This window comes from Brienomyrus brachyistius, chromosome 2 (assembly GCF_023856365.1).
Source record: "Brienomyrus brachyistius isolate T26 chromosome 2, BBRACH_0.4, whole genome shotgun sequence".
Lineage (NCBI taxonomy): Eukaryota > Metazoa > Chordata > Actinopteri > Osteoglossiformes > Mormyridae > Brienomyrus > Brienomyrus brachyistius.
The window spans coordinates 41,141,841-41,164,456 of record NC_064534.1 but is presented as its reverse complement, the minus strand read 5'-3'; the positions used below and the strand labels follow the sequence as shown (position 1 = coordinate 41,164,456).

General features: G+C 43.8%; 12 non-coding genes across 12 annotated transcripts in view; all 12 read right to left on the bottom strand.

Moving 5' to 3' along the window:
• The window catches only part of LOC125730920 (5S ribosomal RNA), a 119-nt gene extending 35 nt beyond the window's left edge, over positions 1 to 84 (bottom strand). Inside the window, exon 1 of the ribosomal RNA XR_007391213.1 lies at positions 1 to 84. This exon is cut by the window's left edge and continues 35 nt beyond it. This is a non-coding gene — a ribosomal RNA (5S ribosomal RNA).
• Positions 85 to 1,159: 1,075 nt separating this feature from the next.
• On the bottom strand, positions 1,160 to 1,278 carry LOC125732994 (5S ribosomal RNA). The gene has a single exon (XR_007392354.1). It is a non-coding gene; the product is annotated as a 5S ribosomal RNA (ribosomal RNA).
• Positions 1,279 to 2,357: 1,079 nt separating this feature from the next.
• On the bottom strand, positions 2,358 to 2,476 carry LOC125733514 (5S ribosomal RNA). Its single transcript, XR_007392858.1, has one exon. It is a non-coding gene; the product is annotated as a 5S ribosomal RNA (ribosomal RNA).
• A 1,078-nt stretch (positions 2,477 to 3,554) lies between these two features.
• Positions 3,555 to 3,673, bottom strand: LOC125732993 (5S ribosomal RNA). The gene has a single exon (XR_007392353.1). It is a non-coding gene; the product is annotated as a 5S ribosomal RNA (ribosomal RNA).
• Positions 3,674 to 4,752: 1,079 nt separating this feature from the next.
• Positions 4,753 to 4,871, bottom strand: LOC125733513 (5S ribosomal RNA). The gene has a single exon (XR_007392857.1). It is a non-coding gene; the product is annotated as a 5S ribosomal RNA (ribosomal RNA).
• Positions 4,872 to 5,949: 1,078 nt separating this feature from the next.
• LOC125736379 (5S ribosomal RNA) lies at positions 5,950 to 6,068 on the bottom strand. The gene has a single exon (XR_007395659.1). It is a non-coding gene; the product is annotated as a 5S ribosomal RNA (ribosomal RNA).
• A 1,071-nt stretch (positions 6,069 to 7,139) lies between these two features.
• LOC125736989 (5S ribosomal RNA) lies at positions 7,140 to 7,258 on the bottom strand. Its single transcript, XR_007396256.1, has one exon. It is a non-coding gene; the product is annotated as a 5S ribosomal RNA (ribosomal RNA).
• Positions 7,259 to 8,336: 1,078 nt separating this feature from the next.
• LOC125732358 (5S ribosomal RNA) lies at positions 8,337 to 8,455 on the bottom strand. Its single transcript, XR_007391739.1, has one exon. It is a non-coding gene; the product is annotated as a 5S ribosomal RNA (ribosomal RNA).
• Positions 8,456 to 18,294: 9,839 nt separating this feature from the next.
• LOC125735099 (5S ribosomal RNA) lies at positions 18,295 to 18,413 on the bottom strand. Its single transcript, XR_007394398.1, has one exon. It is a non-coding gene; the product is annotated as a 5S ribosomal RNA (ribosomal RNA).
• Positions 18,414 to 19,501: 1,088 nt separating this feature from the next.
• LOC125730937 (5S ribosomal RNA) lies at positions 19,502 to 19,620 on the bottom strand. The gene has a single exon (XR_007391230.1). It is a non-coding gene; the product is annotated as a 5S ribosomal RNA (ribosomal RNA).
• Positions 19,621 to 20,701: 1,081 nt separating this feature from the next.
• LOC125733512 (5S ribosomal RNA) lies at positions 20,702 to 20,820 on the bottom strand. Its single transcript, XR_007392856.1, has one exon. It is a non-coding gene; the product is annotated as a 5S ribosomal RNA (ribosomal RNA).
• A 1,084-nt stretch (positions 20,821 to 21,904) lies between these two features.
• LOC125730503 (5S ribosomal RNA) lies at positions 21,905 to 22,023 on the bottom strand. The gene has a single exon (XR_007390816.1). It is a non-coding gene; the product is annotated as a 5S ribosomal RNA (ribosomal RNA).
• Positions 22,024 to 22,616: the final 593 nt, after the last annotated feature.

Sequence of the window (22,616 nt, the reverse complement as noted above, 5' to 3'; positions counted from 1 at the left end):
ACCCAAGTACTAACCAGACCCTACCCTGCTTAGCTTCCGAGATCAGACGAGATCGGGCGTGTTCAGGGTGGTATGGCCATGAGCGAGAGCCGCGAACAAAAACAGCCCTTTTGCATTACACGCCTCTATACATGCCAGTTAGTCCCATTGGATCCTACTCCTGTTTTTTTTTTTTTTTATCTGACTCACACTGCAGCACCACCATCCAATCGGCAGCGCCGCACCCACACCAAACATTCACCAAACTACTCAGCCAGCAGCCTACCACAATTATTCCATTCTTTCCGCATCCGCACACTTCCTTCTCTTTAAGTACTTTTCACTACCGAACAGGTTAATCGCCGCACGTCCCCCGCCGGCAAACATTACTCATTTGCCTACCGCATGCAGGCTTCTCTTAAAGACCCTCTGTTATCAACTCCGCTAACAGCCACAAAATCTCCGCCGCACGAAGCCCACTGGTTGCTGTTGAATCACATGCTTCCCCAAAATGTCACGCTGTCAGAACACTGGGAGCTACACACGCCAACAAGTCCATACTGCAGGCTGCAGCCAGAACAATTTTCTACATTGAAACATCGACGGCCTCTTCTCTCTAAAAATTCACCAGACCGCTTCTACCATCAGCAAAGAAGTTTCCATCCCTAATTCCTCTGTGATTCCCACTAACCTAAACATTAAGCTGGCATTGAAGGGTGTGAATTACCCCGGCCAACCTGCTCTTTTAAATACAGCTTTTAGCAAGTTTTGAAAGGAGGAGAAGAGCAGACCTTGCCATGCCAATAATAACGAGTCTTCTGTGGTGAAGTCGTTTTTGCATAGAAAACAAAGCGGTGAGATGAAGAGGAATTATATTAGTACTTTGTTTAAAACTGTGTGTAAAAAGCTGTCTCTTTATTATTAACAATAAGTTGTAAAACGTGAATGGGGAGTGACAGTCTTCAAGTTTGTGAGAAGATCGCGCCCTGGTGGAATAAAGGCACGAACAGCTTACAGCAGCTATAATTACCAGGCAGTATTTAGAGTAAAACGGTGTGTAAAAGCTGCCTTTATGAATGAGAGAAAAAATATATATATAAAATAGTAAAATGGAAGGGGAGTGATAGATTTAAATTAATCGTGAAGTGGAGCGCCCCCTGTATAAAGTAAAAGTGAGAAAAGCTTACAGCACCTGGTATTCCCAGGTGGTCTCCCATCCAAGTACTAACCAGACCCTACCCTGCTTGGCTTCCGAGATCAGACGAGATCGGGCGTGTTCAGGGTGGTATGGCCGTAAGCGAAAGATGCGACCAAAAACAGCCCTTTTGCATTACACGCCTCTAAACATGCCAGTTGGTCCCATTGGATCCTACTAATGTTCTTTTTTTTTTTTTTATCTGACTCACACTGCAGCCCCACCATCCAATCGGCAGTGCCGGACCCACACCAAACCTTCACCAAACTACTCAGCCGGCAGCCTACCACAATTATTCCATTCTTTCCGCATCCGCACACTTCCTTCTTTTTAACTCCTTTTCACTACCGCACAGGTTAATCGCCGCACGTCCCCCGCCGGCAAACATTACTCCTTTGCCTACTGCATGCAGGCTTCTCTTAACGACCCTCTGTTATCAACTCCACTAACAGCCACAAAATCTCCGCCGCACGAAGCCCACTGGTAGCTGCTGAATCACATGCTTCCCTAAAACGTCGCGCTGTCAGAACACTGGGAGCTACACACACCAACAAGTCCATACTGCAGGCTGCAGCCAGAACAATTTTCTACATTCAAACATCGACGGCCTCTTCTCTCTAAAAATTCACCAGACCGCTTCTGCCACCAGCAAAGAAGTTTCCATCCCTAATTCCTCTGTGATTCCCACTAACCTAAACATTAAGCTGGCATTGAAGGGTGTGAATTACCCCGGCCAATCTGTTCTTTTAAATACAGCTTTTAGCAAGTTTTGAAAGGAGAAGAGCAGAACTTGCTATGCCAATAATATCGAGTCTTCTGTGGCGAAGTGGTTTTTGCATAGAAAACAAAGCGGTCAGTTGAAGAGGAATAATATCAGTACTTTGTTTAAAACTGTGTGTAAAAAGCTGTCTCTTTATCATTAACAATAAGTTGTAAAACGTGAATGGGGAGTGACAGTCTTCAAGTTTGTGAGAAGATCGCGCCCTGGTGGAATAAAGGCACGAACAGCTTACAGCACCTAGAATTACCAGGAAGTATTTAGAGTAAAACGGTGTGTAAAAGCTGCCTTTATGAATGAGAGAAAAATATATAGATATATATAAAATAGTAAAATGTAAGGGGAGTGATAGATTTAAATTAATCGTGAAGTGGAGTTTCCCCTGTATAAAGTAAAAGTGAGAAAAGCTTACAGCACCTGGTATTCCCAGGAGGTCCCCCATCCAAGTACTAACCAGACCCTACCCTGCTTAGCTTCCGAGATCAGACGAGATCGGGCGTGTTCAGGGTGGTATGGCCGTATGCGAGAGATGCTACCAAAAACAGCCCTTTTGCATTATACGCCTCTATACATGCCAGTTGGTCCCATTGGATCCTACTAATGTTTTTTTTTTTTTTTTATCTGACTCACACTGCAGCCCCACCATCCAATCGGCAACGCCGGACCCACACCAAACATTCACCAAACTACTCAGCCGGCAGCCTACCACAATTATTCCATTCTTTCCGCATCCGCACACTTCCTTCTTTTTAACTCCTTTTCACTACCGCACAGGTTAATCGCCGCACGTCCCCCGCCGACAAACATTACTCCTTTACCTACTGCATGCAGGCTTCTCTTAACGACCCTCTGTTATCAACTCCGCTAACAGCCACAAAATCTCCGCCGCACGAAGGCCACTGGTAGCTGCTGAATCACATGCTTCCCCAAAACGTCGCGCTGTCAGAACACTGGGAGCTACACACACCAACAAGTCCATACTGCAGGCTGCAGCCAGAACAATTTTTTACATTCAAACATCGACGGCCTCTTCTCTCTAAAAATTCACCAGACCGCTTCTACCACCAGCAAAGAAGTTTCCATCCCTAATTCCTCTGTGATTCCCACTAACCTAAACATTAAGCTGGCATTGAAGGGTGTGAATTACCCCGGCCAATCTGTTCTTTTAAATACAGCTTTTAGCAAGTTTTGAAAGGAGAAGAGCAGAACTTGCTATGCCAATAATATCGAGTCTTCTGTGGCGAAGTGGTTTTTGCATAGAAAACAAAGCGGTCAGTTGAAGAGGAATAATATCAGTACTTTGTTTAAAACTGTGTGTAAAAAGCTGTCTCTTTATCATTAACAATAAGTTGTAAAACGTGAATGGGGAGTGACAGTCTTCAAGTTTGTGAGAAGATCGCGCCCTGGTGGAATAAAGGCACGAACAGCTTACAGCACCTAGAATTACCAGGAAGTATTTAGAGTAAAACGGTGTGTAAAAGCTGCCTTTATGAATGAGAGAAATATATATATATATATATTAAATAGTAAAATGGAAGGGGAGTGATAGATTTAAATTAATCGTGAAGTGGAGCGCCCCCTGTATAAAGTAAAAGTGAGAAAAGCTTACAGCACCTGGTATTCCCAGGTGGTCTCCCATCCAAGTACTAACCAGACCCTACCCTGCTTGGCTTCCGAGATCAGACGAGATCGGGCGTGTTCAGGGTGGTATGGCCGTAAGCGAAAGATGCGACCAAAAACAGCCCTTTTGCATTACACGCCTCTAAACATGCCAGTTGGTCCCATTGGATCCTACTAATGTTCTTTTTTTTTTTTTTATCTGACTCACACTGCAGCCCCACCATCCAATCGGCAGTGCCGGACCCACACCAAACCTTCACCAAACTACTCAGCCGGCAGCCTACCACAATTATTCCATTCTTTCCGCATCCGCACACTTCCTTCTTTTTAACTCCTTTTCACTACCGCACAGGTTAATCGCCGCACGTCCCCCGCCGGCAAACATTACTCCTTTGCCTACTGCATGCAGGCTTCTCTTAACGACCCTCTGTTATCAACTCCACTAACAGCCACAAAATCTCCGCCGCACGAAGCCCACTGGTAGCTGCTGAATCACATGCTTCCCTAAAACGTCGCGCTGTCAGAACACTGGGAGCTACACACACCAACAAGTCCATACTGCAGGCTGCAGCCAGAACAATTTTCTACATTCAAACATCGACGGCCTCTTCTCTCTAAAAATTCACCAGACCGCTTCTGCCACCAGCAAAGAAGTTTCCATCCCTAATTCCTCTGTGATTCCCACTAACCTAAACATTAAGCTGGCATTGAAGGGTGTGAATTACCCCGGCCAATCTGTTCTTTTAAATACAGCTTTTAGCAAGTTTTGAAAGGAGAAGAGCAGAACTTGCTATGCCAATAATATCGAGTCTTCTGTGGCGAAGTGGTTTTTGCATAGAAAACAAAGCGGTCAGTTGAAGAGGAATAATATCAGTACTTTGTTTAAAACTGTGTGTAAAAAGCTGTCTCTTTATCATTAACAATAAGTTGTAAAACGTGAATGGGGAGTGACAGTCTTCAAGTTTGTGAGAAGATCGCGCCCTGGTGGAATAAAGGCACGAACAGCTTACAGCACCTAGAATTACCAGGAAGTATTTAGAGTAAAACGGTGTGTAAAAGCTGCCTTTATGAATGAGAGAAAAATATATAGATATATATAAAATAGTAAAATGTAAGGGGAGTGATAGATTTAAATTAATCGTGAAGTGGAGTTTCCCCTGTATAAAGTAAAAGTGAGAAAAGCTTACAGCACCTGGTATTCCCAGGAGGTCCCCCATCCAAGTACTAACCAGACCCTACCCTGCTTAGCTTCCGAGATCAGACGAGATCGGGCGTGTTCAGGGTGGTATGGCCGTATGCGAGAGATGCTACCAAAAACAGCCCTTTTGCATTATACGCCTCTATACATGCCAGTTGGTCCCATTGGATCCTACTAATGTTTTTTTTTTTTTTTTATCTGACTCACACTGCAGCCCCACCATCCAATCGGCAACGCCGGACCCACACCAAACATTCACCAAACTACTCAGCCGGCAGCCTACCACAATTATTCCATTCTTTCCGCATCCGCACACTTCCTTCTTTTTAACTCCTTTTCACTACCGCACAGGTTAATCGCCGCACGTCCCCCGCCGACAAACATTACTCCTTTACCTACTGCATGCAGGCTTCTCTTAACGACCCTCTGTTATCAACTCCGCTAACAGCCACAAAATCTCCGCCGCACGAAGGCCACTGGTAGCTGCTGAATCACATGCTTCCCCAAAACGTCGCGCTGTCAGAACACTGGGAGCTACACACACCAACAAGTCCATACTGCAGGCTGCAGCCAGAACAATTTTTTACATTCAAACATCGACGGCCTCTTCTCTCTAAAAATTCACCAGACCGCTTCTACCACCAGCAAAGAAGTTTCCATCCCTAATTCCTCTGTGATTCCCACTAACCTAAACATTAAGCTGGCATTGAAGGGTGTGAATTACCCCGGCCAATCTGTTCTTTTAAATACAGCTTTTAGCAAGTTTTGAAAGGAGAAGAGCAGAACTTGCTATGCCAATAATATCGAGTCTTCTGTGGCGAAGTGGTTTTTGCATAGAAAACAAAGCGGTCAGTTGAAGAGGAATAATATCAGTACTTTGTTTAAAACTGTGTGTAAAAAGCTGTCTCTTTATCATTAACAATAAGTTGTAAAACGTGAATGGGGAGTGACAGTCTTCAAGTTTGTGAGAAGATCGCGCCCTGGTGGAATAAAGGCACGAACAGCTTACAGCACCTAGAATTACCAGGAAGTATTTAGAGTAAAACGGTGTGTAAAAGCTGCCTTTATGAATGAGAGAAATATATATATATATATATTAAATAGTAAAATGGAAGGGGAGTGATAGATTTAAATTAATCGTGAAGTGGAGCGCCCCCTGTATAAAGTAAAAGTGAGAAAAGCTTACAGCACCTGGTATTCCCAGGAGGTCTCCCATCCAAGTACTAACCAGACCCTACCCTGCTTGGCTTCCGAGATCAGACAAGATCGGGCGTGTTCAGGTTGGTATGGCCGTAAGCGAGAGATGCTACCAAAAACAGCCCTTTTGCATTACACGCCTCTATACATGCCAGTTGGTCCCATTGGATCCTACTAATTTTTTATTTTTTTTTTATCTGACTCACACTGCAGCCCCACCATCCAATCGGCAGCGCCGGACCCACACCAAACATTCACCAAACTACTCAGCCGGCAGCCTACCACAATTATTCCATTCTTTCCGCATCCGCACACTTCCTTCCTTTTAACTCCTTTTCACTACCGCACAGGTTAATCGCCGCACGTCCCCCGCCGGCAAACATTACTCCTTTGCCTACTGCATGCAGGCTTCTCTTAACGAACCTCTGTTATCAACTCCGCTAACAGCCACAAAATCTCCGCCGCACGAAGCCCACTGGTAGCTGCTGAATCACATGCTTCCCCAAAACGTCGCGCTGTCAGAACACTGGGAGCTACACACACCAAGTCCATACTGCAGGCTGCAGCCAGAACAATTTTCTACATTCAACCATCGACGGCCTCTTCTCTCTAAAAATTCACCAGACCGCTTCTACCACCAGCAAAGAAGTTTCCATCCCTAATTCCTCTGTGATTCCCACTAACCTAAACATTAAGCTGGCATTGAAGGGTGTGAATTACCCCGGCCAATCTGTTCTTTTAAATACAGCTTTTAGCAAGTTTTGAAAGGAGAAGAGCAGAACTTGCTATGCCAATAATATCGAGTCTTCTGTGGCGAAGTGGTTTTTGCATAGAAAACAAAGCGGTGAGTTGAAGAGGAATAATATCAGTACTTTGTTTAAAACTGTGTGTAAAAAGATGTCTCTTTATCATTAACAATAAGTTGTAAAACGTGAATGGGGAGTGACAGTCTTCAAGTTTGTGAGAAGATCGCGCCCTGGTGGAATAAAGGCACGAACAGCTTACAGCACCTAGAATTACCAGGAAGTATTTAGAGTAAAACGGTTTCTAAAAGCTGCCTTTATGAAAGAGAGAAAAAAAATATATATTTAAAATAGTAAAATGGAAGGGGAGTGCTAGATTTAAATTAATCGTGAAGTGGAGCGCCCCCTGTATAAAGTAAAAGTGAGAAAAGCTTACAGCACCTGGTATTCCCAGGTGGTCACCCATCCAAGTACTAACCAGACCCTACCCTGCTTAGCTTCCAAGATCAGACTAGATCGGGCGTGTTCAGGGTGGTACGGCCATAAGCGAGAGACGCTACCAAAAACAGCCCTTTTGCATTACACGCCTCTATACATGCCAGTTGGTCCCATTGTATCCTACTAATGTTTTTTTTTTTTTTTTATCTGACTCACACTGCAGCCCCACCATCCAATCGGCAGCGCCGGACCCACACCAAACATTCACCAAACTACTCAGCCGGCAGCCTACCACAATTATTCCATTCTTTCCGCATCCGCACACTTCCTTCTCTTTAACTCCTTTTCACTACCGCACAGGTTAATCGCCGCACGTCCACCGCCAGCAAACATTACTCCTTTGCCTACTGCATGCAGGCTTCTCTTAACGACCCTCTGTTATCAACTCCGCTAACAGCCACAAAATCTCCGCTGCACGAAGCCCACTGGTAGCTGCTGAATCACATGCTTCCCCAAAACGTTGCGCTGTCAGAACACTGGGAGCTACACACACCAACAAGTCCATACTGCAGGCTGCAGCCAGAACAATTTTCTACATTCAAACATCGACGGCCTCTTCTCTCTAAAAATTCACCAGACCGCTTCTACCACCAGCAAAGAAGTTTCCATCCCTAATTCCTCTGTGATTCCCACTAACCTAAACATTAATCTGGCATTGAAGGGTGTGAATTACCCCGGCCAACCTGCTCTTTTAAATACAGCTTTTAGCGAGTTTTGAAAGGAGGAGAAGAGCAGACCTTGCTATGCCAATAATATCGAGTCTTCTGTGGTCAAGTGGTTTTTGCATAGAAAACAAACCGGTGAGTTGAAGAGGAATTATATCAGTACTTTGTTTAAAACTGTGTGTAAAAAGCTGTCTCTTTATCATTAACAATAAGTTGTAAAACGTGAATGGGGAGTGACAGTCTTCAAGTTTGTGAGAAGATCGCGCCCTGGTGGAATAAAGGCACGAACAGCTTACAGCACCTAGAATTACCAGGAAGTATTTAGAGTAAAACGGTTTCTAAAAGCTGCCTTTATGAAAGAGAGAAAAAATATATATATATAAAATAGTAAAATGGAAGGGGAGTGCTAGATTTAAATTAATCGTGAAGTGGAGCGCCCCCTGTATAAAGTAAAAGTGAGAAAAGCTTACAGCACCTGGTATTCCCAGGTGGTCTCCCATCCAAGTACTAATCAGACCCTACCCTGCTTAGCTTCCGAGATCAGATGAGATCGGGCGTGTTCAGGGTGGTATGGCCGCAAGCGAGAGACGCTACCAAAAACAGCCCTTTTGCATTACACGCCTCTCTCTATACATGCCAGTTGGTCCCATTGCATCCTACTAATGTTTTTTTTTTTTTTTTTATCTGACTCACACTGCAGCCCCACCATCCAATCGGCAGCGCCGGACCCACACCAAACATTCACCAAACTACTCAGTGTTGGAGAAAGCGTCAGGCTTTCCACTCCAACCCTGCACACAGGACCAAACTACAATACAGTATATGTTGGAGAAAGCGACAGGCTTTCCACTCCAACTCTGTTCACACCATTAATCACGAGACAACACACTTAGAGTTTTACTTGCACAAGGGTAACCACACTCTCTGCATGCTAGGCTACAAAGGAATGTGTTACAAAGGGTGGTTCCCCTTGGCACCTTTATTTATAGTCAATGGGAGGCAGGGGTCTTGGAGTGAGAACAAAGAAAAGACTGTGAGAGAAGAAGAAGTTCTGGTTTTACTCAGGTGGACAACTATTTAAACACGTGCTCAGGATACGTGTAAACTAATATAATCTAAAGTATGAAGGTAAAGAAAAACAAAATAATGTATATACATATTTACACTCATTGCTGATTATACAGAAATGATAACAAATGATTAATAACAGTTTCTTCAACCTAACAGTCCCTCCTGTTTATCATGACAGTATGATCAGAAGCATCAGTATTGTACAAATTGCAAAAACACTTTCAGCACAACCGTCATTCAGATCACATCATCATCATTATTAAGAGGGCTAGACAAGGTTAGTAAATCCATTCGTTCTTCTGCAGTGTATAGCAGAAAAACAGAACTAAAAGTATGTTGTATCATGGAACGGAGGCAGGGTATAATACAAATGAAACAACAACATACAAATAATAATGTAACAAGAATGGGGAGTGAGAACTTTAGCAGTAACTGCCACCAGGACCCAGTAAGAAACCAATTCAACCATGAGGGGCCAGCATGAGGGTCTAAGGTCATGATCTTTTGAAGTTCTCGCAGACGGTCCAAGGCTGTAGTCATGTTGGGTGAGTGCACATTATCGGGAATATATGTACAGCAGGTATTATTTAAGAGCACGCACACACCACCTTGTGCAGCAGTAAGTATGTCTAAAACCATTCTATTCTGAATGACCATCTGTTTAATAGCATCTATCTCTCCATTCTGTTGCTCATTTATTATGATGGAGTTATTTATGAACAGCCCCAAACGATAATCAATAGTTTCTAATCGTAACGTATTCTTTGCTGTTCCTACCCAGGGAAAAAGAGACATTAATACTTTCTGGTCTGTAGACCAATGTTTGAACTCCTGGGGAACATCTGAACCCCAGACACTGTCATGAGGACGGAGAGAAGCTGTAGTTATGATGGACCGGCGCCTGCGGTTCGCTGGTGTAGACGACAGTGACACCAGGAAAGTATGGTCTGACACAAAGATTGGAGCGCACACACCATACCAGTTATAGGGCAAAACGAAATATGCGCGGGGTCCACATAACCAAGCTACTCCTTGCACCCAGTAGGTGCCATTACTAAATCCACTTATGTTTACCGGGGCACCTTCTCCGTGTACTAGTATTTGGGCACAGTTGGTGGTGTTCCCCATATGGTGGGTGCCGTTCATTTGGTCATAACACATTGAGTGATTAAATGTTTTAGGGTCCATGTTCAGGTGGACAGATAAAGGTAAGGATATATTTGACACTTTTATAGCAAAATCGATCCAAAACTGCTGTGCACATACGCCATTATCCAAACCAGCAGTATATGGATCTGTGTCATTTATTTTTATATTATCATGCTGATAGCCTACACCTGCAAAAGAGGCAGCACACTTTGCTTGTGACTTATTCATAGGTTTCCCATATATAGTTAATCCATCGGCATGAGATGGCATGTGGGTACAGACATAACAATTAGTTAAATTGTCTTTCTTTGCTGAATCATAAACATAACAGTACCAGTAATTTTGTAGGAAAGGATGGGTCTCATTTGTGGAGATAGGTCTCAGGTGGGAACCATCATGTGTCCATCTAGGTGGGCGAAACACCTGCTCTGGTGAGTGCAGAAGCAGACCAACAATTCCCATAAAGAGAATTACACCGAGAGTTACCTTACCACATCCCCACCCAATCAGAGCCATTCTAAATGGAGTGCAGATCAGCTGTTTTCTTCACCGGGTTGAGACGTCAGTATCCTATTGATTGCTGCGCCTTTGTAGCGGACTTCCACTGCTACTCCGAAGGTACAGAGGTCTCTGATACGGGCTTGATGGGCTTACAGTGACTCTTATGTATCCAGGAAGGTCGCTCTGCTATTTTCACCGCTGTTGGTGTTGTGAGCAGGACTTGATAGGGTCCGTCCCACCGGGGTGTGCTCCAATCCTTTCGCAACAGGACCTTGACCAGGATCCAATCTCCTGGCTGCAGATTATCCTGTTGAACAGAAACAGAATTTACTGGCAGACTACTGGGGTTATGTTTTTGTTGTGATGATAATAGCTTACGCATCCAATCGGCTAACGTATTTTCTCTGTCTGCTTTTCCTATATCACTCATTTCGGTTGCTAAGGGAAACGGTCTACCATACACTATTTCAAATGGTGTCAATCCTGCAGGAGTGGGAGTTATTCTCATCCATAATTTTACTAGAGACAAACATTCTGGCCACGGTCTTTTTGTCTCTTCCACTGTCTTTCTGAGTCTTGTTTTAATGGTGCCGTTGGTCCTTTCCACTAAGCCTGCGCTCTGGGGGTGATAAGCGCAATGATTTTTGATCGTAAACCCGAGTGCTTGTGAGCAAAGGGACATGGTTTGATTCACAAAATGAGTCCCATTGTCCGATCTTATAATATGAGGTATGCCATAGGTAGGGAAATAATGGCCTACCAAACATTTTGCAACGGTCATTGCATCACAGTGTTTTACAGGGTATATTTCTACCCACTTAGAAAAGGTGTCTATAATGACTAGACAGTACTTCTTCCCTTGTGACCAAGATAATTCAATGAAATCCATATGTACAATTTGAAATGGATATTCAGCTGCGGGAAACTGGCCACGTTTTGGCCTTATGTTGCCTTGTGCATTGTGTTTACAGCAAATTAAGCACGCTCGACAAAATTGTTTTGCATAATCAGAAAAATTTATAGTATAAAAGTATTGTTGGATAATATGTACCATCCCTCCTGTTGAGACATGGGTGTGTCCATGGCTCACTAAGGCAGCTGTCTTGTATAAATTTTTTGGTAGGATGGGCTTGTCATTCATATAATAAGTTTTCCCTTGTTGTATTGCTCCTCTCTTAATCCAGCTCTGTATTTCTGTTTTAGGTGCATGAGTCTGTGCATCACATAGTACATCACTATCTATCAACAAGACATCTGTAACATTTAAGGCAGGTTGTTTTTGTGCAGCACTTTTTGCCGTCATGTCCGCAAAACTGTTTCCTTTAGCTATTGCGGAAGCATCAGTTTGGTGTGCCTTACATTTGCATATCGCAAGGCAATATGGTAATTGCACAACATCTAACAACCTGAGTAATAGGTTCGTATGAGTTAAAGATGTTCCTTGCGATGTCTTGAATCCTCTATTTTTCCACACTCTTGCATGGTGATGAACAGCTCCAAACACATATTGACTATCAGTGTATATTGTAAGTGGCTTGTTTTTGAAGAGCTCGCATGCCCTAATTACAGCATAGAGTTCAGCCACTTGTGCTGAACAAGCAGGGGGAAGTGCATTGGCCTCCAACACTTCAGTAGATGTAACTACAGCATATCCGACCTTGTTCTTCCCCATGTCATTTTTTGATGCTGATCCATCTACAAAAACAACCGTTGAATCTGGTATTGGGGTCTGTAAAATATCTGCTCTTGGTTTGGTTTGTTCTTCCACAACTGCTTTGCACGAATGTGGCTCTCCATCTTCCGCTGTCGGAAGAAGGGTGCTAGGGTTGAGAGGACCACATCGCTGTATTGTGATGTTTGACTGTGAAAGCAGGAGTGAGACTAGGGTCAGATGTCTAACATGTGTGAGGAATGGCAGTGGCGTCTGCAGTAAAACTAAAGAAACTGAATGTGGCACCTTCAAAGTGAGTGGGTGACACAACACTAATTCTGCTGATAATTTCACTGCTTCTGCAGCAGCTGCACATGCCTGCAAACACTGCGGAAAACCAGCTGCCACTGCATCTAATCGTTTAGAATAGAACGCTAATGGCCTCTCTTTTGCGCCGAATGGCTGTGTTAATACTGCCTTCATATACCCTTGATTTGCATCAACACATAGGGTAAATGGTTGTTGATAATCTGGCAGAGCAAGTGTCACATTAGTTTGTAACATTATTTTTAGATTTGTGAATGCCAATTCTCCTTCTTTTGTCCACTGAATTTTATCTTTCAGTGCCATGTCCTTCCCATAAATCAGGGTTTGTAAAGGTTGAACGAGTGCAGCATAATCAGGTAACCATTCCCTGCAATAATTGCAAAGTCCTAAGAAGGACATCATTTGCTGTTTAGTCTTTGGCTTTGGTGCCTCTTGTATTGCCTGTTTTCTAGTTTCTAATAACGATCGACCTTTTTGGGAGAGTTTATGTCCAAGATATATAACTTCCTCTCTGCAATACTGTAATTTTTGTTTTGATGCCTTATGTCCTGTATCATACAAATGCTGTAACACTAACAGTGTGGCTTCTTTGCAATGCTGTTTTGTATCTGAAGCAATTAATATATCATCTACATACAATAGCACTTGACTATGGGACGGTATTTTACAGGAACTCATTGAATACCGTAGTGCCATTGTATATATACATGTGGACTTTCTGAAAACCCTTGAGGGAGTCTAGTGTATGTGTATTTATGTCCTTTATAAGTGAAACCAAATAAGTGTTGTGAATCAGGATGTAGTGGTACTGAGAAAAAGGCATTACTCAGATCCACTACTGAAAAATACTTCTTGTCAGGGGACAAGGAATTTAACAAAAGGTGTGGATTAGGCACATCTGGTGCAGCATGTTGTACTATTTCATTTACTGGTCTTAAATCCTGCACCATGCGCCATTTCCCTGTATGTCCCTTCTGGACGGGGAAGATAGGAGTATTGCAAGTGGCCTCAGGAGCCTCTCGCAATATTCCTGATGCCAACATATCCTGCACTACAGGGGCTATACCTTTCTCTGCTTCAGGTTTTAACGGGTATTGTCTAACTACCGGACGGTGTTCTGATTTCACAATTACTTTGTAAGGTGGAAACCCCTTTACCAGTCCTACATCAGTGGGGGAGGACGACCACAACCCTTCCGGGAGGCGATCTAGATCTGGACATGATCCCTCCTCCAGGGTTGGAAAAATTTGTCAGGTTGGGTCCTGCAAGTGTGTGGTGAGAGTGGTTTGAACTCTCCATCCCAAAGGAAACCGCCACACATTGTGTTTTTTGTCATAGCTCCAAAAGGAGCCAGGTACGGGTTGGTAGTCATTGTAACTGTGCATGGAATCTCGTAAGAACATCTCTACATCCTTCCACTGCATCTGAGGTGGTTTTGATAGAGATACGTGTGGTGTTCCCCCTCTGAACACAGCCTGTTGTTTATTAGATAAGATGACTGAAGCAGCAGAAAAGCCAGTAGTGGAGTTAACATATATATGTTGTAAGGTGATACAAGTGTCTTGAAGGGCATGAAACGTTTTGTCATAGGCATAATCTGGTCCTGGGGTGCCTTTGTACCACATAGTGACGTGTAAGGCATCGTCAGGCATGAACTGGGTTTGTTTAGGGGACTGCTTTTCTCTAGTTTTTCTCAATATTTCACGTGTCTGTGCTGTCCCCCCCAGATCTAGGGACCAATAATACTGTGGAGCTGACATGCCATGTATCACGAAAGTTTGCTTTTCTACTATAGCCTTCATGCCAGTGGGTGTTGCAATCACACTAATACCCATTTGTATCATAAGATCCCTTCCTAACAGATTGACTGGACATGAAGGGCTTATTAGCACTTGGGCGTGACATTCTAACTCTGTTTCCTCATCTTTTATGCTAACTGGATTTGTCAATTGATGACTTTTGGCTTGGCCTCCTGCAGTTCGGATATTTATGGAGGACGAGGAAAAGGTGACCCTTGGAGGGCTAGTGGTTAACACTGTTCTACAGGCTCCGGTATCACATAGGCACTCATATATTTTCCCATTTATAATAAGCCTTCGTTTTGGTAGTTCTTCAAGTTGTTTTAGTGCTAGCAGTTGGCAAACTGCTTGCAAATCTATCTCTTCTGTCTCATCCTGTTTTTGCAGCTTATCTGGCTCTTTTGATAGTTCACAGGCTAATTGTCATTGATTCTCTGTGGAATTTGGGTTGTTTATAAACTTGGTTCTACATTGCCTAGCTAAGTGCCCAAGTTTTCCGCATGTCCAGCAAGTGTTATCTTGCTGTAATAAATTTCGCTGATTGCTCCTAAAAGCACCTCTCCCCCTTCCTCGGCCTCGTGACCTTCCTCTGAACCCTCCCCTCCCCGGAGGATTCATATGTATTATTGCAACAGTATCATTAGCAGCAAACACTGCGTCTGATTTCTGTTTTTGTGCTGTATGGGCGTGTTGGGCATATTCTAGGGCTTGCTGCACTGAACCAGTATTCTGATGTACCCAATGTTTATCTATGTATCTCTTCAGTTCAGGTTTTAGCCCTGTGATGAACGCACGTTTTAACTGTTGCTGATAAACTCCTCCATTTTCCTCATTATGAGGAATTCCTGAATTCCCTCTAAACACCACTCTCATCCTATCCATAAAATCCTCTGGCTCTTCTCCATCTTTTTGCTTGCATTGTGCAATTCTGCCATAATCTGCTCGTCTCATAAACACTGTCTCTATCCTTCCATGTAATTGCTGCATACTCTGTTGCAGAGCTTGTGAATTATGTGCAAGTGGTTGATTGTCTGGTCCATGACCAGTAAAGTCTCCTGCTACTCTTCCCCATTTATGATTGAACAGCTGTCTTAAACATTGGAACATTTCTCTACCATTCAGGTGGAAACTGCTCTGTAGTTCCAATATTGCTGTCCAAAATTCTGGTACCCCTTCATCAACAGGAGGTATTCCCTTTAATGCTGCCGTTCTATCTTCAGCTGTCCATGGTCTATAGACTAACATTGTTTCAGGTCCTCCATCTGGCTCTCTATTAGGGTTTGCCACCTCCACTAGGGGGCATTGTAATTCTATTTCTTCCTCTTCACTATCAATATCAATGCCTTCATTTCGCGGATGCCATCGAACCTTAGCAGTAGCTAGATCGCGCACAGGGTATAACGTAGGATCTCTACTCCTAGTTATAATGGGGGAAGAAGGAAGAGCTGATGGCTTCTTTGGTATTGTGCCCATAGCTGATGGTTGTTTTATTTCCCTTCTATCTACGGGTTGCATGGGGGCAGGCAATAGTGGCGGTGCTGGTGGTCTATTTTCTCTATGTTTTATTTTGGCCACCGTCTCATCATCTAAAGTGACTAGAGCGGCTGCAGTTAATTTATCCTTTCTATCATCCTTTTTCTGCTTTCTACGTACATCTCTTAACTTACTTTGTTCCAACCAATTATCTGAATACTTATATTCTTTTTTCCTTTTCTCCAATTTTCCTTTCTTCAAGGTTTGTAACATTTCTAGTCTTAAATTTCCTTGTAATTTTAAGATATCTGGAGTGTGGAGTTTCCCTTCAAACCCATGTTTTTTTCTCCACCTCTGATTACTTATTTGTCCTGAACCTGGTTTATATCCTTCCATAAACTTCTCATCTCCCTCTAGTTCAATCCTCTTACTCTGATTCTTTCCCATTTTTTTTCTTTCCCGTCTCCGCACTACACAGGTCCTGGGTGGAAATTCACTGGTACGAGATATATGGGAGGACACCAATACGGCCTTCTACTGCACGCTGTTCGTGCAGCGGTATCGGTTTTCAGGGATGAAACCCGTCCTTGATCCTTCAATCACCAGTACTTCTTTCCCACCAGGCAAAATAAGAAATGGACTGACCAAAGCAACTCTAAGCCTCTATAATAGTCTTAGTCCAGTCATTCACACAATACATGCATGTTCATATTTCGCTTAATTACGGCTAAGCCTAACCCCTTTTCTGCTTAATTACGGCTAAGCCTAACCCCTTTTCTGCTTAATTACGGCTAAGCCTAACCCACGTCAATTGACCCGGTTATTTAGCTGAATAACCTTTGTTGTCTCACCTGTCCTGTGTGCCTGTGTTCCGCCACCGAGGTCCGTCAGACATCACCAGACGTCGAGCGCAGTTCTAACCACCGGCCTGATGACGAATTCACGTCACAGGTCTTTCTTGCACCCGTCTCCGAGTGGCTGTCGACAGACTTCGGTGTCGCTCCTCTCGGTGCGCTGGCGATGTCGTCAGGTGTCCTCGGATCCGGCTCGAAGGACCAAATAATATGTTGGAGAAAGCGTCAGGCTTTCCACTCCAACCCTGCACACAGGACCAAACTACAATACAGTATATGTTGGAGAAAGCGACAGGCTTTCCACTCCAACTCTGTACACACCATTAATTACGAGACAACACACTTAGAGTTTTATTTGCACAAGGGTAACCACACTCTCTGCATGCTAGGCTACAAAGGAATGTGTTACAAAGGGTGGTTCCCCTTGGCACCTTTATTTATAGTCAATGGGGGGCAGGGGTCTTGGAGTGAGAACAAAGAAAAGACTGTGAGAGAAGAAGAAGTTCTGGTTTTACTCAGGTGGACAACTATTTAAACACGTGCTCAGGATACGTGTAAACTAATATAATCTAAAGTATGAAGGTAAAGAAAAACAAAATAATGTATATACATATTTACACTCATTGCTGATTATACAGAAATGATAACAAATGATTACTAACAGTTTCTTCAACCTAACACTCAGCCAGCAGCCTACCACAATTATTCCATTCTTTCCGCATCCGCACACTTCCTTCTTTTTAACTCCTTTTCACTACCGCACAGGTTAATCGCCGCACGTCCCCCGCCGGCAAACATTACTCCTTTGCCTACTGCATGCAGGCTTCTCTTAACGACCCTCTGTTATCAACTCCGCTAACAGCCACAAAATCTCCGCCGCACGAAGCCCACTGGTAGCTGCTGAATCACATGCTTCCCCAAAACGTCACGCTGTCAGAACACTGGGAGCTACACACACCAACAAGTCCATACTGCAGGCTGCAGCCAGAACAATTTTCTACATTCAAACATTGACGGCCTCTTCTCTCTAAAAATTCACCAGAACGCTTCTACCACCAGCAAAGAAGTTTCCATCCCTAATTCCTCTGTGATTCCCACTAACCTAAACATTAAGCTGGCATTGAAGGGTGTGAATTACCCCGGCCAACCTGCTCTTTTAAATACAGCTTTTAGCGAGTTTTTAAAGGAGGAGAAGAGCAGACCTTGCTATGCCAATAATATCGAGTCTTCTGTGGTCAAGTGGTTTTTGCATAGAAAACAAACCGGTGAGTTGAAGAGGAATTATATCAGTACTTTGTTTAAAACTGTGTGTAAAAAGCTGTCTCTTTATTATTAACAATAAGTTGTAAAACGTGAATGGGGAGTGACAGTCTTCAAGTTTGTGAGAAGATCGCGCCCTGGTGGAATAAAGGCACGAACAGCTTACAGCACCTAGAATTACCAGGAAGTATTTAGAGTAAAACGGTGTGTAAAAGCTGCCTTTATGAATGAGAGAAAAATATATAGATATATATAAAATAGTAAAATGTAAGGGGAGTGATAGATTTAAATTAATCGTGAAGTGGAGTGTCCCCTGTATAAAGTAAAAGTGAGAAAAGCTTACAGCACCTGGTATTCCCAGGAGGTCCCCCATCCAAGTACTAACCAGACCCTACCTTGCTTAGCTTCCGAGATCAGACGAGATCGGGCGTGTTCAGGGTGGTATGGCCGTATGCGAGAGATGCTACCAAAAACAGCCCTTTTGCATTATACGCCTCTATACATGCCAGTTGGTCCCATTGGATCCTACTAATGTTTTTTTTTTTTTTTTATCTGACTCACACTGCAGCCCCACCATCCAATCGGCAACGCCGGACCCACACCAAACATTCACCAAACTACTCAGCCGGCAGCCTACCACAATTATTCCATTCTTTCCGCATCCGCACACTTCCTTCTTTTTAACTCCTTTTCACTACCGCACAGGTTAATCGCCGCACGTCCCCCGCCGACAAACATTACTCCTTTACCTACTGCATGCAGGCTTCTCTTAACGACCCTCTGTTATCAACTCCGCTAACAGCCACAAAATCTCCGCCGCACGAAGGCCACTGGTAGCTGCTGAATCACATGCTTCCCCAAAACGTCGCGCTGTCAGAACACTGGGAGCTACACACACCAACAAGTCCATACTGCAGGCTGCAGCCAGAACAATTTTTTACATTCAAACATCGACGGCCTCTTCTCTCTAAAAATTCACCAGACCGCTTCTACCACCAGCAAAGAAGTTTCCATCCCTAATTCCTCTGTGATTCCCACTAACCTAAACATTAAGCTGGCATTGAAGGGTGTGAATTACCCCGGCCAATCTGTTCTTTTAAATACAGCTTTTAGCAAGTTTTGAAAGGAGAAGAGCAGAACTTGCTATGCCAATAATATCGAGTCTTCTGTGGCGAAGTGGTTTTTGCATAGAAAACAAAGCGGTCAGTTGAAGAGGAATAATATCAGTACTTTGTTTAAAACTGTGTGTAAAAAGCTGTCTCTTTATCATTAACAATAAGTTGTAAAACGTGAATGGGGAGTGACAGTCTTCAAGTTTGTGAGAAGATCGCGCCCTGGTGGAATAAAGGCACGAACAGCTTACAGCACCTAGAATTACCAGGAAGTATTTAGAGTAAAACGGTGTGTAAAAGCTGCCTTTATGAATGAGAGAAAAATATATATATATATATATATATATATTAAATAGTAAAATGGAAGGGGAGTGATAGATTTAAATTAAACGTGAAGTGGAGCGCCCCCTGTATAAAGTAAAAGTGAGAAAAGCTTACAGCACCTGGTATTCCCAGGCGGTCGCCCATCCAAGTACTAACCAGACGCTACCCTGCTTAGCTTCCAAGATCAGACGAGATCGGGCGTGTTCAGGGTGGTACGGCCATAAGCGAGAGACGTTACCAAAAACAGCCCTTTTGCATTACACGCCTCTATACATGCCAGTTGGTCCCATTGTATCCTACTAATGTTTTTTTTTTTTTTTTATCTGACTCACACTGCAGCCCCACCATCCAATCGGCAGCGCCGGACCCACACCAAACATTCACCAAACTACTCAGCCGGCAGCCTACCACAATTATTCCATTCTTTCCGCATCCGCACACTTCCTTCTTTTTAACTCCTTTTCACTACCGCACAGGTTAATCGCCGCACGTCCCCCGCCGGCAAACATTACTCCTTTGCCTACTGCATGCAGGCTTCTCTTAACGACCCTCTGTTATCAACTCCGCTAACAGCCACAAAATCTCCGCCGCACGAAGCCCACTGGTAGCTGCTGAATCACATGCTTCCCCAAAACGTCACGCTGTCAGAACACTGGGAGCTACACACACCAACAAGTCCATACTGCAGGCTGCAGCCAGAACAATTTTCTACATTCAAACATTGACGGCCTCTTCTCTCTAAAAATTCACCAGAACGCTTCTACCACCAGCAAAGAAGTTTCCATCCCTAATTCCTCTGTGATTCCCACTAACCTAAACATTAAGCTGGCATTGAAGGGTGTGAATTACCCCGGCCAACCTGCTCTTTTAAATACAGCTTTTAGCGAGTTTTGAAAGGAGGAGAAGAGCAGACCTTGCTATGCCAATAATATCGAGTCTTCTGTGGTCAAGTGGTTTTTGCATAGAAAACAAACCGGTGAGTTGAAGAGGAATTATATCAGTACTTTGTTTAAAACTGTGTGTAAAAAGCTGTCTCTCTATTATTAACAATAAGTTGTAAAACGTGAATGGGGAGTGACAGTCTTCAAGTTTGTGAGAAGATCGTGCCCTGGTGGAATAAAGGCACGAACAGCTTACAGCACCTAGAATTACCAGGAAGTATTTAGAGTAAAACGGTGTGTAAAAGCTGCCTTTATGAATGAGAGAAAAATATATAGATATATATAAAATAGTAAAATGTAAGGGGAGTGATAGATTTAAATTAATCGTGAAGTGGAGTGTCCCCTGTATAAAGTAAAAGTGAGAAAAGCTTACAGCACCTGGTATTCCCAGGAGGTCCCCCATCCAAGTACTAACCAGACCCTACCCTGCTTAGCTTCCGAGATCAGACGAGATCGGGCGTGTTCAGGGTGGTATGGCCGTATGCGAGAGATGCTACCAAAAACAGCCCTTTTGCATTATACGCCTCTATACATGCCAGTTGGTCCCATTGGATCCTACTAATGTTTTTTTTTTTTTTTTATCTGACTCACACTGCAGCCCCACCATCCAATCGGCAACGCCGGACCCACACCAAACATTCACCAAACTACTCAGCCGGCAGCCTACCACAATTATTCCATTCTTTCCGCATCCGCACACTTCCTTCTTTTTAACTCCTTTTCACTACCGCACAGGTTAATCGCCGCACGTCCCCCGCCGACAAACATTACTCCTTTACCTACTGCATGCAGGCTTCTCTTAACGACCCTCTGTTATCAACTCCGCTAACAGCCACAAAATCTCCGCCGCACGAAGGCCACTGGTAGCTGCTGAATCACATGCTTCCCCAAAACGTCGCGCTGTCAGAACACTGGGAGCTACACACACCAACAAGTCCATACTGCAGGCTGCAGCCAGAACAATTTTTTACATTCAAACATCGACGGCCTCTTCTCTCTAAAAATTCACCAGACCGCTTCTACCACCAGCAAAGAAGTTTCCATCCCTAATTCCTCTGTGATTCCCACTAACCTAAACATTAAGCTGGCATTGAAGGGTGTGAATTACCCCGGCCAATCTGTTCTTTTAAATACAGCTTTTAGCAAGTTTTGAAAGGAGAAGAGCAGAACTTGCTATGCCAATAATATCGAGTCTTCTGTGGCGAAGTGGTTTTTGCATAGAAAACAAAGCGGTCAGTTGAAGAGGAATAATATCAGTACTTTGTTTAAAACTGTGTGTAAAAAGCTGTCTCTTTATCATTAACAATAAGTTGTAAAACGTGAATGGGGAGTGACAGTCTTCAAGTTTGTGAGAAGATCGCGCCCTGGTGGAATAAAGGCACGAACAGCTTACAGCACCTAGAATTACCAGGAAGTATTTAGAGTAAAACGGTGTGTAAAAGCTGCCTTTATGAATGAGAGAAAAATATATATATATATATATATATTAAATAGTAAAATGGAAGGGGAGTGATAGATTTAAATTAAACGTGAAGTGGAGCGCCCCCTGTATAAAGTAAAAGTGAGAAAAGCTTACAGCACCTGGTATTCCCAGGAGGTCTCCCATCCAAGTACTAACCAGACCCTACCCTGCTTGGCTTCCGAGATCAGACAAGATCGGGCGTGTTCAGGTTGGTATGGTCGTAAGCGAGAGATGCTACCAAAAACAGCCCTTTTGCATTACACGCCTCTATACATGCCAGTTGGTCCCATTGGATCCTACTAATTTTATTTATTTTTTTTATCTGACTCACACTGCAGCCCCACCATCCAATCGGCAGCGCCGGACCCACACCAAACATTCACCAAACTACTCAGCCGGCAGCCTACCACAATTATTCCATTCTTTCCGCATCCGCACACTTCCTTCCTTTTAACTCCTTTTCACTACCGCACAGGTTAATCGCCGCACGTCCCCCGCCGGCAAACATTACTCCTTTGCCTACTGCATGCAGGCTTCTCTTAACGAACCTCTGTTATCAACTCCGCTAACAGCCACAAAATCTCCGCCGCACGAAGCCCACTGGTAGCTGCTGAATCACATGCTTCCCCAAAACGTCGCGCTGTCAGAACACTGGGAGCTACACACACCAAGTCCATACTGCAGGCTGCAGCCAGAACAATTTTCTACATTCAACCATCGACGGCCTCTTCTCTCTAAAAATTCACCAGACCGCTTCTACCACCAGCAAAGAAGTTTCCATCCCTAATTCCTCTGTGATTCCCACTAACCTAAACATTA